The sequence below is a fragment of the Lissotriton helveticus genome, chromosome 2_1, assembly GCF_964261635.1.
Source record: "Lissotriton helveticus chromosome 2_1, aLisHel1.1, whole genome shotgun sequence".
NCBI lineage: Eukaryota > Metazoa > Chordata > Amphibia > Caudata > Salamandridae > Lissotriton > Lissotriton helveticus.
This window is the reverse complement of record NC_136059.1, coordinates 1,116,149,573-1,116,164,293: the sequence shown is the minus strand read 5'-3', so window position 1 is coordinate 1,116,164,293 and position 14,721 is coordinate 1,116,149,573. Positions and strand designations below refer to the sequence as shown.

General features: G+C 43.7%; 1 protein-coding gene and 1 pseudogene across 3 annotated transcripts in view; one reads left to right on the top strand and one right to left on the bottom strand.

Moving 5' to 3' along the window:
* LOC144818472 (uncharacterized) overlaps positions 1 to 14,721 on the bottom strand; it is a 301,011-nt gene that overhangs the window by 278,959 nt on the left and 7,331 nt on the right. For 2 of the 3 annotated variants that reach the window (XM_078675938.1, XM_078675940.1), the window contains exon 2: positions 8,948 to 9,010. The exons of the other annotated variant lie outside the window; for it this stretch is intronic. The gene's annotated coding sequence lies outside the window, so the exon portion shown is untranslated. The remainder of the gene's footprint in view (positions 1 to 8,947; positions 9,011 to 14,721) is intronic. 3 annotated transcript variants of the gene reach the window in all.
* Positions 9,246 to 9,967, top strand: LOC144820210 (uncharacterized; annotated as a pseudogene).

Here is a 14,721-nt window from a genome sequence, read left to right as displayed (position 1 = left end):
GCCTTGTCGCAGCCGAACAGATAAAAAAACATCCATGGGAGAGGGTGTGGATGCAGCGAACATCTGCTGTGATGTGCGGAATTTCCCGTTCCGATTAAAGTCTCCCCACGTACGTATGCCAAACTTGACTTTAGTACATTTAAAAAAAAACTCTTGTAGGACCGGCATCTGAGGGTGAATCGTTAGAGGGAGTATGGGTGAGTATACCATAGGCATTTACAGGCGCATGGCTATACGTTGCCAGGATTTCACTGTGCATGTGACTGCTGTAGGGTCAGCCTCACGAGATTAGGGCGTGCTCAATATGACTCCCTTCAAGGTACGGGATCTGCCAGCCAATGCTCCACCACCTCTTGCGGCATGTACTTAAGTGGGTGAAACCAGAAGTGGGCGTAGTGTGCTTGCGCACAAATATAATACAATTCCAGATCCGGAATATCAAACCCTTCATGAAAATAGGGCCTGGCGAGCACCTCCCATTTCAATCTGGCTTGTGTGCCTCCCCATACCAACCGAATCATCTCAGTACATAGCATCTTAAAAAAATGTCTACAGGGGTCAAATGGGATGTTCATGAACAGGTACTGTAGCTTGGGGAGAATAGCCATCTTTATGAGAGAAGCGCGGCAGCCATGGATAGGGGAAGGGCAATCCATCTAGTAATATGTGCTAGAGTTCTGCCATAGTTTAAATGCATTAATTCTTCCCAATCCAAGGTGACATGTATTCCCAGATATTTCACCACCGTAGTACACCATTCTATAGGGAAGACAGGGTCAAACTGCGCCGTAGAAGAGGTGAGAGGAAAGAGCTGGAATTTCGCCCAATTGATATGGATCCCCGACAATTTCCGGAGCAGACAAACTCATGTAACATAGGGTTTAATTTCTGCTGAGGGTCTCTAATATACAGGGTGATATCATCTGCGTAGAGGGAGATGAGAATTGAACGCATTTGACACTGCAGGGCTTTATCAGGGTGATGCTGTCTGATTTTGGCTGCAAGGGGCTCAATCGCAAGAGCGAAAAGGAGCGGGAAAATTGGGCATCCCTGCCGCGTGCCTCGCGTGATGGGAAATGACGAAGAGACCAGACCATTAATCAGAAATTTAGCCACTGGTGAGTTATATAGGTGTACCCATGCCAGGTATCCCTTGGGAATACCCATACACTGCAATATGTTGAATAAATAGTCCCATTCAACTGAGTCAAAGGCCTTTTTGGCGTCTAGAAAGGCCGCCGCAAGAGCCAGGTTAGAGTCTACATTATGTAAGATGGAGAATAATGTGCGAAGATTACGGGATGTCGCTCTCCCCGGAATGAAGCCCGCCTGATCAGTTTCTCCATCAGGAGGCTCAGCCTATTAGCTAGCATTTTGGCAAGTATTTTTATGTCATTATTGATTAAGGATAGCGGCCGGTAGGAATTACAAGAGTCTGCAGGTTTGTTTGGTTTTAAAAGGGAGGTAATGAGGGCCTCCCTCATTGAGCTCGGGAAGATACCTGTTTCATGAGCTTCTTCATAGACTGCTTTCAGTATAGGGATCAAGTGATTTGCTTAAGTTTTGTAAAAGTCTATTGGGAGGCCGTCCGACCCTGGGGCCTTACCAGACTTCATTTGCATGATAGTGTGGATCTCCTCTGCTTCGAAAAGCGCTGCAAGGAATTCCCTCTGCGAATCTCCTAGCCAGCCAAGGGAAACGGCCACTACAACGCGGCCGTTTCCATGCATAACCATAACCATGCATGCATTACAACGCATGCGTGGTTACAACTAATAGCCTTTATCACGCATACCTTTACTACGAGAAACGTAGTAAAAAAACGGGGGGTTTGGGGGGGTGGTCTCCCCCCAAGAAAACAAAAAAAACATGGGTTTAAAAAAAAGGAGCTTGGGGGGTCTACCCCCCCCAAAAAAAAAGAAACGCACCTGATTCCGTCGTTTTCTGGAAAAGAAGAAAAAAGATGTGGAGGCAATCAGCGACGTAAGAGGAAATGGAAAGAAACTTCCGCTTCCTCTAAACCACGTGAAATGCAAATTGGAAGTGCTTGCAGTGGAGAGGACGTGTAGAGATAAGGAGGAATGAGGAGGTGGTGTTGTGCAGGGGTAAATTAGAAGGGTTAATTTTTAGGGTTAATTAGTACTGATAGGAGATATCCTTTAACATGAAAATGCCATTAACATGGATAGTTTAACAACGAAAATCGTTGTAAAAGTGTGCGTGTTAAAGGCATTTTCGTGGTAAAGGATAAGCGTAGAGAAGGCATTCGTGTTGTAACGCATGCGTGGTTAAGGCATGCGTTGCAACGGAATGCGTTGTAACGTCATACAACTGCCAGCCAATACATACATCCCTTAAATAATCAGACAGGTCAAGTGGATTTTGTCTGCGGGTGCTATATAAAGTTACATAATAGGTAGTGAAAGCATCCAGTATATCCCCGCTATCCCTATGCCTCACGCCAGTGTAATCTTTAAATTCTGCAATATAATTGGAAAAGCGAAGCTTACGAATCCCTTCTGCCAGTGCTCTCCGTGGCCGCTCCCCTTCGCCATACTGACGCTCAGTGAAGTATTTCCCCCTGAAGCGAGTTTCTCTTTCAGCAGTGTCTTTGTTTTCTGAGAGGGTATCTCTAGAGGCTGCCTAAAGTGTGCCATTAATGTAATTCCCCATGTCTCTTTCCAGTGTTTTAAGCTCCCCCTCCAGGCGTCGCAGGTATCTTCAGATGTCTTGCAACACTCCAGAACTCTTGGCCATACAAAAAACACGCACCGTGACTTTAAAGGGCTCCCATACTGTGCTAACGTGTGTGACCGAACCAATATTCCTTTGAAAAAAATCAGTGATTTGCTCTCCCAGTTCGGACTTAAAGACCGCATCTAGGAGCGTCTCCGGGATGAGTCTCCAGCTCTTGGGAGTAAAGTAGAGTGACGGAGGGGACAGAGTCAAGCACACCGGCGCGTTGTCGGAATATGTCCCGGCCAAGTGTTCCGAGTCCATTCGCCCACCCACCTCCCATTCAACATAACTAGTCATGCGACTGTTAAAGTCCCAAATTATATGGTGAACGACCTCGGGGGGGTATATTAGGGGGCACATTAGGTTCTCTCTTCCCACCAGATGATGGAAGAGATCCATCTTGGGCTAAAATGGAGGAAGAAAGTGGCCCAGCATAGTTTGTTGTCAGTCCTGCATACAATGACAGTTCCTCTCTCTCCACCTCCCCGCCACACAATCTACTTATCTGTGGGTAGCATCATGGCAATATCAATCAAGCATTGTGCGAGGTAGATATTCCGTCAGGCAGATGGTCCTGGACAAGAGGAACAGTCACCCCGATCAGCTGGGTCTTTAAAAATACCAGGCGCCTGTAGAAGTCCATGGTAGCTCCGGGGGACACAAACCATCCATCTAAGTTTGATGCCGGTAACGTGGACCTGGACAGGGCCCCCTGTGACAGGCGAGGAGAGGTGTGTCGTTTGAGTCGCTTAAGAATGTCTTCCACTTGTTGGGCGTAATTGAAGAAATATTGTCGCCCATGGTGGGTAACACGTAGGCGAGCCGGATACAGCAACACATAATCAATGTGTGCCTTGCGCAGTTTCAGCTTCACTTGAATTAATTTCCGCCTTGCCTCTTGGACTGTCGGAGTGAAGTCAGGGTATACAGTAAAGTCTTTACCCTCGAAGTTCAGTTGTCTTTTCTCTCGGGCAAGCTTCAGAGCCACATCGCGGTCTCGGAAATTGAGGAAACAAGCAATAATCGGGCGAGGATGACTTCCTGGGGGAGGCCTGGGACCCAAGGAGCGATGCGCCCTTTCGATGGGAAGGTGCTTCGAGAATGCTTCATCGCCAAAAGTCCCGCACAGTATGCGTTCAGCGAAATCCTCAATCTTACCAATGTTGGTACTTTCTGGAATTCCAATAACATGCACGTTATTACGCCTACTGCATGCTTCTAAATCCACATTCTTTGCGGCGATCACCTTGAGGACTTTATCCATTTGGGCGATGTGCTTTTGCATTTGGGTCATGGTGTCTTCTCCATCTGAAATGTGTTTTTCCGCCTCCACGATCCTTTCTTCATACATGTCCAGCTTCTGTACCAAAGAATCCAGTCGAGCGTTCATGGTGTCTATTTTGGACTCTATGGAGGTAAGGCTGTGCTTCATTGCGAGCAGGAGGGCTTTGACCTCATCCTCCAGGGAAGCTTCTGGATCTTGCATCCGCTCTGCTCCGGTATTATCTGGCTCATCGGCGCTGGAGCGCATGTTAGTTTTCCTGGCCTCAAAGGGCAACTTTGATTGCTTGCTGTCTGTTTTCCCCATATCGAATCTAGCGCAATGTAACTGTGATCAGGTCAAAGCTCCGGGGGAGACTGGCCAAAAAGTCTGGTGAATCTGTGTGTTGCAAAAGGCGGGGAGGACCAGACACACCTACGTGACAGACAGGCCTTCAGCTTGAATATTTGATAGAGATCCTCTGGCACGCCAGGGCTTCACCTCTGTGGGTGGATTAAGATAGGGCAGAGCGTGGATAGAATTTGCTTAAACAGGCCTTCAGTCCTCCGGACAGTTAAAATGTGTGCATGTAGCAAGCACTAAAGCCAGGGCAGTTGCTACAGCTGTGGGCTATAGTATCTTCTATAGCTGGTTCCAACCTCCATGCGCACCCAGAGGTTTGCAGCAAATAGAATGTTGGGATAGACGGAACAATCACAACGTAGCGCGATCTGGAAGTACCGACCTTCCCTATATATCCGATACTGTCCATACTTGACGCACGCTTCATAGCAAAGCAAGGGGGAAGTGGCAGTCCATATAACACACCCCAACAGCTAGAAACCAAAGAGGGTAGAATGCAGTAGGCCTGTGTGTCTTAGCCAATGTCCACACCAGTGCACAGCCAGTACATAGGAGAGCAATAGCAGTGGAGCTGTGGCAAGGAGTCCTGCGCTGTAGAGGCGCACTGGAGAAGCATGCAGAACTGTGTGTGGTCGGACTCCCTGCAACACAAGTCCGAAAATACGTCAATTGCATTAGGCCATGCAGTAGCGCTGCCAAGTCCTTATGGATCAGATCCGCGCGGGAGGGCTGCAGTACAACGGGAGGCAGAGGTGGCACCTGACGCAGCACTGTGGGGGCCTCAGTAGCAGATCAAGTCAGGCCGCCACCATACACCAAGGCACTCTCTCTGCAACGCCAGGGGGCGATGAGAGCACAATGCAGCCTGAGACTCGATCAGCAGTCTCACCTGGTGAATGTTGTCTGCAGTCGCAGCGCGCTCTCCTCGGAGCAGCCCAGCACACACGTGCGCGCCAGGGGCTCAATTAGGCAAAGACTGTTGACTCGCACTCCAGCAGTATGGACCAGTGCCTCAGCGCCAACAAGTCTGCACGCGCCGGCACGGCCGCCAGCTTCCAGGGCCCACTATTTTGGCATTGGGGGGTAGCGGAGGATATCATGAGTGCTCGGAGTGACAGTAGAGACAGTTTAGTCATCTGCGAGCAGGATAAAATGTAGGATGATGCAGCTGGGCGCTAAGAGCCCCACTACAGTGCGGCCATATTGGTCATGCACCACCTAGCGCCCCCAGCCTTAAGAAAACAGTGATTACAATAGTTCACACATTAAATAATCATCAGGTCATGTTTAGAAAGGCTGTGAATGTATAACCAACGATACTATGCATACCAATTTTACTTGGTGGAACTACAAGCAATGAATTTTCCATAAAACTCTCTTCCTCCCGCAGTGTGTGGCTCTTAGAACTGGGGGTCTCTAGTTGGCTGAGGTAGGTACCTTAGCCCTAATAGGGACCCTTGCTTCTAGTCAGGGTAAGGAGGGAAACACCCTTAGATAACCCCTGCTCACCCCCTGGTAGCTTGGCACGAGCAGCCAGGCTTATCTCCAAGGCAATGTGTAAAGTATTTGCAACCACACTCCCAGTAACACAGTGATAACATCACAAATGGATACCACACTGGTTTCATAAAAATATCGGTATCTTTATAAAGAGGAATACGATGAGACCACACGATAGAAATCCAACATATGCGTATTCGTAATATTTCACTTGGCCAGTTATTAGGCCAGCAATCACTTGAAGGTTCTCGCGGTGTTAATGAGCAATTCACGATCCCTAATGCAGTCCTAATGCAATGCTATGCAGTTCGTAATGCAGTTCATAATGTGGTAATAAGACAGTCCTTAATGCAAGAATCAGGCAGTTCGTAATGCAATAATAATGCGGTTCGTAATGCAAGAATCAGGCAGTTCGTAATGCAATAACAATGCGGTTCGTAATGCAAGAATCAGGCAGTTCATAACGCAATCACAATGCAGTTTGTAATGCAAGAATCAGGCAGTTTGTAATGCAATACTAATGCATTTCGCAATGCAAGAATTAGGCAGTTCGTATTGCAATAATAATGCGTTCACAATGCAAGAATCAGTCAGTTCGCAATGCAATAATAATGTGGTTCGTAATCTGCGGGGTCATCTCGGGCCCCCACTAGGCCCCAACTCCAGAGACAACGGTCATAGCTCAAAGGGGCAGCCTGGTACTGCTGGGCAGATACGGGCAGCTCGGGGACTCAGTGCGACCAGGCAGAGGCACACAAGATAGTTTAAGACAAGAAACCAGCCACTTTTAAAAACGTGGTTCTAAGCACACAATGTAAAAACCATCTTCACAAAAAGATGTGTTATTAAATTCTGAGCTCAGGCACACTACACTCCATCCCTCAATCTTATGCCTAAGGGAAGATATGCTGGAAACATGGGACACAGCATTCCCCATTCTGTCCTATGGGCAAGATGGCCTTGCAACAGTGAAAAACTAATTTTGCAGTATTTCACTGTTAGGACAAGGTACACACCTCAGTACATGTCCTACCTTTCACATACACTGCACCCTGCTGAGGGGGGTCCCTTGGGCCTACTATAGGGGAGTCTGATGTGCATAAAAAGGGAAGGTAAGGCCTGGCAAGTGGACACACTTGCCAGGACAACAAGGCAGTTAACAAACTGCGCGCAAGCACTGCAGTGGCAGACCTGAGATCTCTTCTCAGGGATACTTGTGTGGATGGCACAATTAGTGCTGCAGGCCCACTAGTAGAATTTGCATTACCAGCCCTAGCACACATGGTTCGCTTTACTAGGGACTTTACTAGTAAGGTAAACATACCAATTATGGACAACCAATTACCATAACACTTTATACAGGGAGCACATGCACTTTGACACTGATCAGCAGTGGCAAAGTGCCCAAAGCATCTAAGCAAGCAAAACTAAATCCATCACAGCATCAAAAATAGAGGAGGTAGAGGCAAAAAGTCAGGGGTAATCATGCCAAGAAATGCCAGGTCTAACAGTGACTAGAAGGCAACACCAACCGCCTGATCCGCATGGCGCTTGAATAAAACAAACAGTAGGTAAGCAAGAGAGGTTATGAACTGATGCATGTCAAATTGAATGGCAAATCACATCACCAATGGATAGAATTTCGGATTGAGATCTGGACCTAGTGCAGTCTGCACATCTATGCAGGTGTAGGTATTAACAAAAGATAACCAAAACAGTACCCAGACAGATCACCCATCTCACAAATATTAATTTTCATGGGATCACAATTGTCAACACAGAGTTTTTAGGGAACTCACCCACTAGAAATTATAACACTAAGTATTTGTTAAGATTAGGACAACACGGCCCAGTGTATAGGTATAGGGATGAATGAATCACGATGGAACAAGTCGGCCTTAACACAAGTAAGATTTGTACTTCTTTCAATTTTCTCCTCCTGCTAGAAAATCTACTGAGGACACTGTGAAGACAGGTATGTGCATTAAGCCTCACGTTAGTGCATGGAGTGTGTGCACCCTATAGAAGCAGGGACACTAAGTAGTAGTGTGTGGAGATTTCATTCTTTCATTGTAGAACTCAGTGATGACATAGAATGACATCACTGAGAGATTCTGTGAAGAGAGTCAGTTGATGAAGCTGGAGGTTGCTGTACACTTGTGAAGATCAATCAATCAATCAATCAATCACGGCATTTGTAAAGCGCGCTACTCACCTGGGAGGGTCTCAAGGCGCTGGGGGAGAGGGGTATGTTACTGCTCGAACAGCCAGGTCTTGAGCTGCTTCCTGAAGGAGAGATGGTCTTGGGTTCGCCGAAGGTGGGTGGGAGGGAGTTCCAAGTCTTGGCTGCCAGGTAGGAGAAGGATCTTCCTCCGGCGGTGGCTCTGCGGATGCGTGGTACGGTGGCGAGGGCGTTGCTGGTCGATCGTAGCTGGCGGGTGGGCGTGTAGAAGGTCATGCGGTCATTGAGGTACTTGGGGCCCAGGTCGTGGAGAGCCTTGTGTGCGTGGGTGAGGAGTCTGAACGTGATCCTCTTGTTGACGGGGAGCCAGTGCAGGTCTCTCAGGTGTCTGGTGATGTGGCTGTGTCGGGGGATGTCCAGGATGAGTCGTGCGGAGGCGTTCTGGATGCGTTGGAGTCTTTTTTGAAGTTTGGCTGTGGTTCCGGCGTAGAGGGTGTTCCCGTAGTCCAGTCGGCTGGTGACGAGTGCCTGGGTGACCGTCTTCCTGGTCTTGGTGGGGATCCATCTGAAGATCTTGCGGAGCATGCGCAGGGTGTTGAAGCACGAAGATGAGACGGCGTTGACTTGTCTGGTCATTGACAGGGAGGAGTCCAGGATGAAGCCCTGGACTCTTATGATAGATGTACTTCTATGAATAAAGGCTTTTATTCATTAACCACTGCCTCTGTGGTTACTACATTTTATGGCGACAAGGACTTCTATCTGCGCAGGGGGCAGATAATTGAGTGACCTCCACCCCTGGAAAAGCAAAGAATCTTTCCTAAATAAACATTGCCACAGTGTGTCATCAATTTAAGCAACAATTTAGTAAAAATAAAAGCGGAATTTTGAATAATTCTTACCTGTGGCATCCACTGTGAGGATCCTGTCGACTGATTCAAGTTTGTCCAGTGTAGCTCCCTGTACTGGTGGAGATGAAAGAAAAACTTAATATTACAAAGTGAAAGCTCTGCAGAGAAAACAAGGAATAATAATTATTTTAGGTAATTATTTTAGATAATTATTTTAAATAATTATTTTAGATAGTTATTTTAGATAATTATTTTAGACTGTTATTTTAGATTATTATTTTAGTTTATTATTACAATTTATTTTTTTAATTAATTTTGGTAGCTTGTTGTTTAAATTTTAATTTCAGATATGTCAGATCAAAGCATGGCTGCCCCACCTTAATTTTTACCACTCCCTGGAGAACCCATTATTCCCTGGAAGAGGTGGAAAAATATTTTTTACACATATATTTTAGCGATAGGTGGTGATAAATATGGTCCGTTAAGAAGACAAGCGATCTTGTTACACCACCTAGGGACAAAGGGAAGGAGAATTTACGACGATCTTCCTGAGATTTCTTTAGGAATTGGTAATGGACAACCTGTAAATGTATATGAAATGTCCATACAAATGCTTGAAAAACATTTTACCCCTAAACTTTGTGTAGTTTTTGAGAGACATACATTTTTTTTGTCATGCACAAGCCCATGATGAAGACATTATGACTTATGTGGTTACGCTGCGTGGTTTAGCAGTAACATGTGAGTTCCAAAATTTAGCAGAATCTTTGATTCGTGATTGTGAGATGTACCAAAGACAAGAAAGTCAAAGAAAGACTGTTATCCTTGGATCCTACGCTAGACGAAGCAATGCAGATTGCCAGGAGTTTAGAACACACTGCTGTTTGGATGAAAGAAATTGATATTGGAAAATTGAACATTAAATCTTCAGAGAAAGAAGTAGTGGCTCTAGATGTAGATGAAGTGGGACTAAAGAAAGCTTCGAAAGCAGAAGTCCTGTACACACTTAATTCTACAAATGAAAAGAATTCTAATGCACCTAATGCACCAAATGTGGTTGCAAGAAGATAAATTACATGTTATAGGTGTGGATGTCCTGGGCACATTGCCTCTAGTCTCTCATGCGGTGCTAGGAATGTAACATGTAGATCATGCGGAAGGAAGGGTTATTTGGGTAAGATGTGTAGATTTAAAGGTCAGACCTCCAGTGTAAAGACCATAGAAAATTTAGGAGAGATAAAAGAAGAATTCATGCTTTCTATTGACGAATGTGGTATGTCAAAACATAAAGTGTTTATTCATGTGAACATAGATATACAAATGGAAAGTACAGAGAAACTAGAGAAACCCTATTGTGAAATTGTTTTTGGGAATATCGGAATTAAAGTATTAGCAGATTCAGGTAGTTTATTCACATTGATATCTAAGGAAGTATACCTGAAGGAGTTGAAGAAAAATTTGAAGGATCTACAACAGTCCGATATAAGTGCTGTGGGGTATGGTGGGAAAAGGATAAACATTGTGGGGATGGAATGGATGGACATGATTTTTAAAAATAATAGTGTTCATGGTAGAGTATATGTGACTGATGATGGGTCAAACCTTTTAGGGTGGCGCCATCAAAAAGACCTGAACATCATTCTTAATCCTAATGCTAAGGAACCAGTGATGGTAGTAGAATCTGCACAGATATGCGATTTACCTGTTTTAAAAGATAATTTAGATTGGGGGGAAAGTTTAATGGCTTCATTTCCCCATGTATTCACTGATAATTTGGGTATGTTAAAACATTTTACTCACCAGATTATCTTGAAAAAGAATGCTCGCCCAGTTGTGCATCAAGTTAGGCCCATACCTTTGTTAATGAGAGAACCATTACAGAAGGAGCTTGATAAATTGCTAGAATGTAAGATTATTGATCCAATCAAATCATCGGAATGGCTTGCTCCGATTGTCGTCGCACCCAAGGAGGGAAATAAAATGTGCCTATGCATAGACTTAAGAGATTTAAATCAGAACATATGGGTTGATAGGCAACCACTACCAAATATAACGGAGATGTTGAGCGTGATGGGTGGTGGAGAAGTTTTTAGTGTCCTAGACATGTCCGCTGCTTATCACCAAATAAATTTCCATCCAGAGTCGCGACCATTAACTTCCTTTGTCACACCGTTAGGGGCTTATCGCTATCGGCGTATGCCATTTGGGTTAGCTTCAGCCTCTGCGGTGTTTCAAAGAGTTATGCAAAATATATTTCAAGGGATGCATAGCATTTTATGCATTCAGGACGACATAATGATTGTGGGCAAGTCTTTTAAAGATCATGATGAGTTGATGAGTAAAGTTTTGGAAAGGATTGCTAACCATGGGTTGACAATAAAGAAAGAAAAGTGTCAACTAAGAAAAAGGCGAGTAAATTACCTAGGTCATGAGATATCTGCTAGCGGTAATAGACCATAGAAAAGTATTGTAAAAGCGATTATAGATGCTCCTCAACCATCAGATAAAGACTTGTTAAAATAATTTCTTGGTCTAGCCTGTTCGAAGTTTGTACCTAACTTCTCGAGTACCGTGGAACCTATGAGAATGTTATTTAAAAAAGGAGTGTCATTTGAATGGAATGCTTTATGTGAGGCAGCATTTGAAAAAATCAAAACGTCATTGGTTACTGCACCTACCTTGGCTCATTTCGATGTGTCAAGAAGAACTATATTGACGACTGATGCTAGTAATGTGGGGTTGGGTGCTGTTTTGACTCAAAGAACAGCTGATGATGAAAGCCTGATTGGGTTTGCGTCACGACGTTTGCAGGGAGCTGAGAGATCTTATTCAGCTATTGAGAAGGAGGCTTTGGGTTGCTGTTGGGCAATAAACCATTTTAAGTTTTATTTATGGGGTTTGTCTTTCGTTTTAAGGACTGACTACAAGCCTTTAGTGCACATTTTCAAAGGGGGAAAAGGTCTTGAAGGGAATGTTACTCCACGAATTTCTAGATGGTTAATATCAGTAATGGATTACAATTTTTCTATTGATTTTGTTAGGGGGAACAGGAATGTCGTAGCTGACTGCTTATCATGCATGCCGGTTGAGGAAGAAGAAGAGGATTTTTCCTTGGTATCTGAAGTAGAATCTCCATGCATTATCAATGATATAGACTTAGCCTTAAAGCAAGAAGAGTGGAATGAAGCCCTTAATAGTGATAGGGAGTACAGGGAAGTCAAGGACGTCATACGTGATGGTTGGAAAGATATGATGACTTTGAATGAAGAACTAAAGAAATATTTGAAGGTCAAAGATCAGTTGAGTATTCAAATGGATAAAGTCTTAAGATGTAATTGTGTAGTTACACCTAGGGTGTTGAGAGGTAAATTGGTTAAACTTGTACACGAAGGACACTTAGGGTGAAGCATGTGCAAAAGAAGATTGGGACAGAATTTTTGATGGCCTGAAATGGATAGGGCGGTAGAAGAGGTTGTAAAGGATTGCCAAGCGTGAAGTAACAGCGACAAATGTAGAGTGATCCAGCAACCACCACTGGGGTGTGTAAGTGTTCCTAATCGACCCTGGGAGAAATTAGCGTTGGATTTTTTGAGTCCAATTGATAGGTTAGGTATAAGGAGTAGATTTCTGATTCTTTTAGTTGATTACCATAGTAAATGGTTCTTAGTGAAATCTGTTGAACATATTACGTCAGAAGTGGTAATTGAATTTCTGAGGAATGCGTTTTTGGAAGAAGGAATACCAAAGTGTTTGGTTACGGACAATGGAGTTCAACTAGTTTCCACTGTGATGGCAAGATTTCTTGTAGGACTGGGTATCAAGCATGAAAGGGTGGCATTATTCAGACCACAGCCAAAAGGATTGGTTGAGCGAGTTAATCGCATCATAGTGGATAATATTCAATTATCTTTGAGTAATGGTTTAAAGTGGAAAGAGGAACTAGACAAAATTATCTGGGCTCACAGAGTGACTCCCCATTCTGTTACAAGTGTTTCACCTTTTGTGGCTTTCAAAGGAAGAGAACCAGCAACCAAAGAATCTCCTGTGTGGTTGCAAAAGAAAGATCAGGTCTGGGTGGATCAAGAACTAATTGCAGAAAGAGTTAAGGGATCTTAAGAAAGGAATAAAATTGATTATGACAGAAGAAAAGGGGTGAACGATGTTAAAATCATTATTGGTGACTGGGTGGTTACGAAGAAAATTGGATTTGTGAGAAAAGGTGAAAGCAGATTTTCCAGACCACAAAGAGTAATAAAAGTAATGAACTCAGTAGTATCTCCTGAGGATGGTAAGATGTGGAGCGTAGGTAATTTATGTAAAAATGTATGCCCCAAATTCTATTGAGTAATTTATGCAAAATTGATGTTTCAAATTGTATAGAGTGATTATGTTGTTTTTATTCATTGTAATTGTTTCTTGTTATGAATTGTAATATGTATAATTTTTAATGTGTTAATGTATTCCTTGTAAGGGGGAGATGTGTGGAGATTTCATTCTTTCATTGTAGAACTCAGTGATGCCATGGAATGACATCACTGAGAGATTCTGTGAAAAGAGTCAGTTGATGAAGCTGGAGGTTGCTGTACACTTGTGAAGATGTACTTCTATGAATAAAGGCTTTTATTCATTAACCACTGCCTCTGTGGTTACTACATAGATAAATAGCCCTGTCGAAGGCCCCAGACCCATGTGGGCTCCAAGCGAGGGCCGAGACATGTTGATACTTTAAGAGAGGTAATACTGAACAATTATATTCAGTAAACTCCAACATATTCACGTTTATATTCATGCCCCAGGTACCCTCCGAATAAAACATATTGTTTGCGTATACCTTAAGGTATTTGTAATTATCACTCATCTGGTTCCTTGCATGACCAGTACTTGCTTTATATAAGAACTCCCATTACATCTATGGTTGAGTCTGCCTGGATAGTACCATCTTACCCGGGTGTGGATAAAGGCATATGATGAAGCATGTCACGATAACTGAATGAGGCGTCTACTCCAATATCTTTGGTTATCCCATCTACCAAAGATAAAGCGGAGGGAGATTATCACATCCAGTTAGAACTTGTGTTCAGAAAATTAACCAAAGCAATAGCTACCCCCATTTTGATACATCAACCATAATTTAGTTCTGTTGACGCAATTAAAGGTGGTAGAAAGGTCCATAAAGGCTAGGTACAGCGGACAGAACCTGGCAACAGTGTACTTACTTACTATCAGATGTAAGTTCAGGCACTAATCCACTGTACCCAGCCCAGGATGAAAACCAAATTGATAAACAGATAAAATGTAGTTGTCATTCAAGGGTATACTGTTATTACAGTATATTAAAGCATGTAGTAATGTATTTTGTTACATGGAATCTCGCAGATTTCCCTTCTGGGCAAGGGTTTTTGGCTTTGGTTACCCCATCACAAAAATCCTGGGAGTAGAAGAGTTACAATGTGATAATCATTGTTAGGCCCTCTTAGGAGGACTATACTTTGTTTTGTGGACTCTAATTTTGTATATATTTGGTAATTTGATAACTAAATTTTAGAGATTTATTCAAGCACAAAAGCAACACCGCCAATTTATTTTAACCGAATGGTCTTTCTCTTTGAGAGAAAGACCATTTGTTTGAAACATGTCAGTGGTGTTGCTGTTGTGCTTAAATAAATCTCTACAGCTAAGTTCACCGGGTGCATTAATCATTTGTTGTGGAAGAGATATCATGGAAACTCTGACTGTTTCCCACAACAGCACCAGCTGTTTGGCCCACCGCCAAAAGAGTCCACATTATTTTTGAAAAACAAATATATATTTATATGGGTTTTATT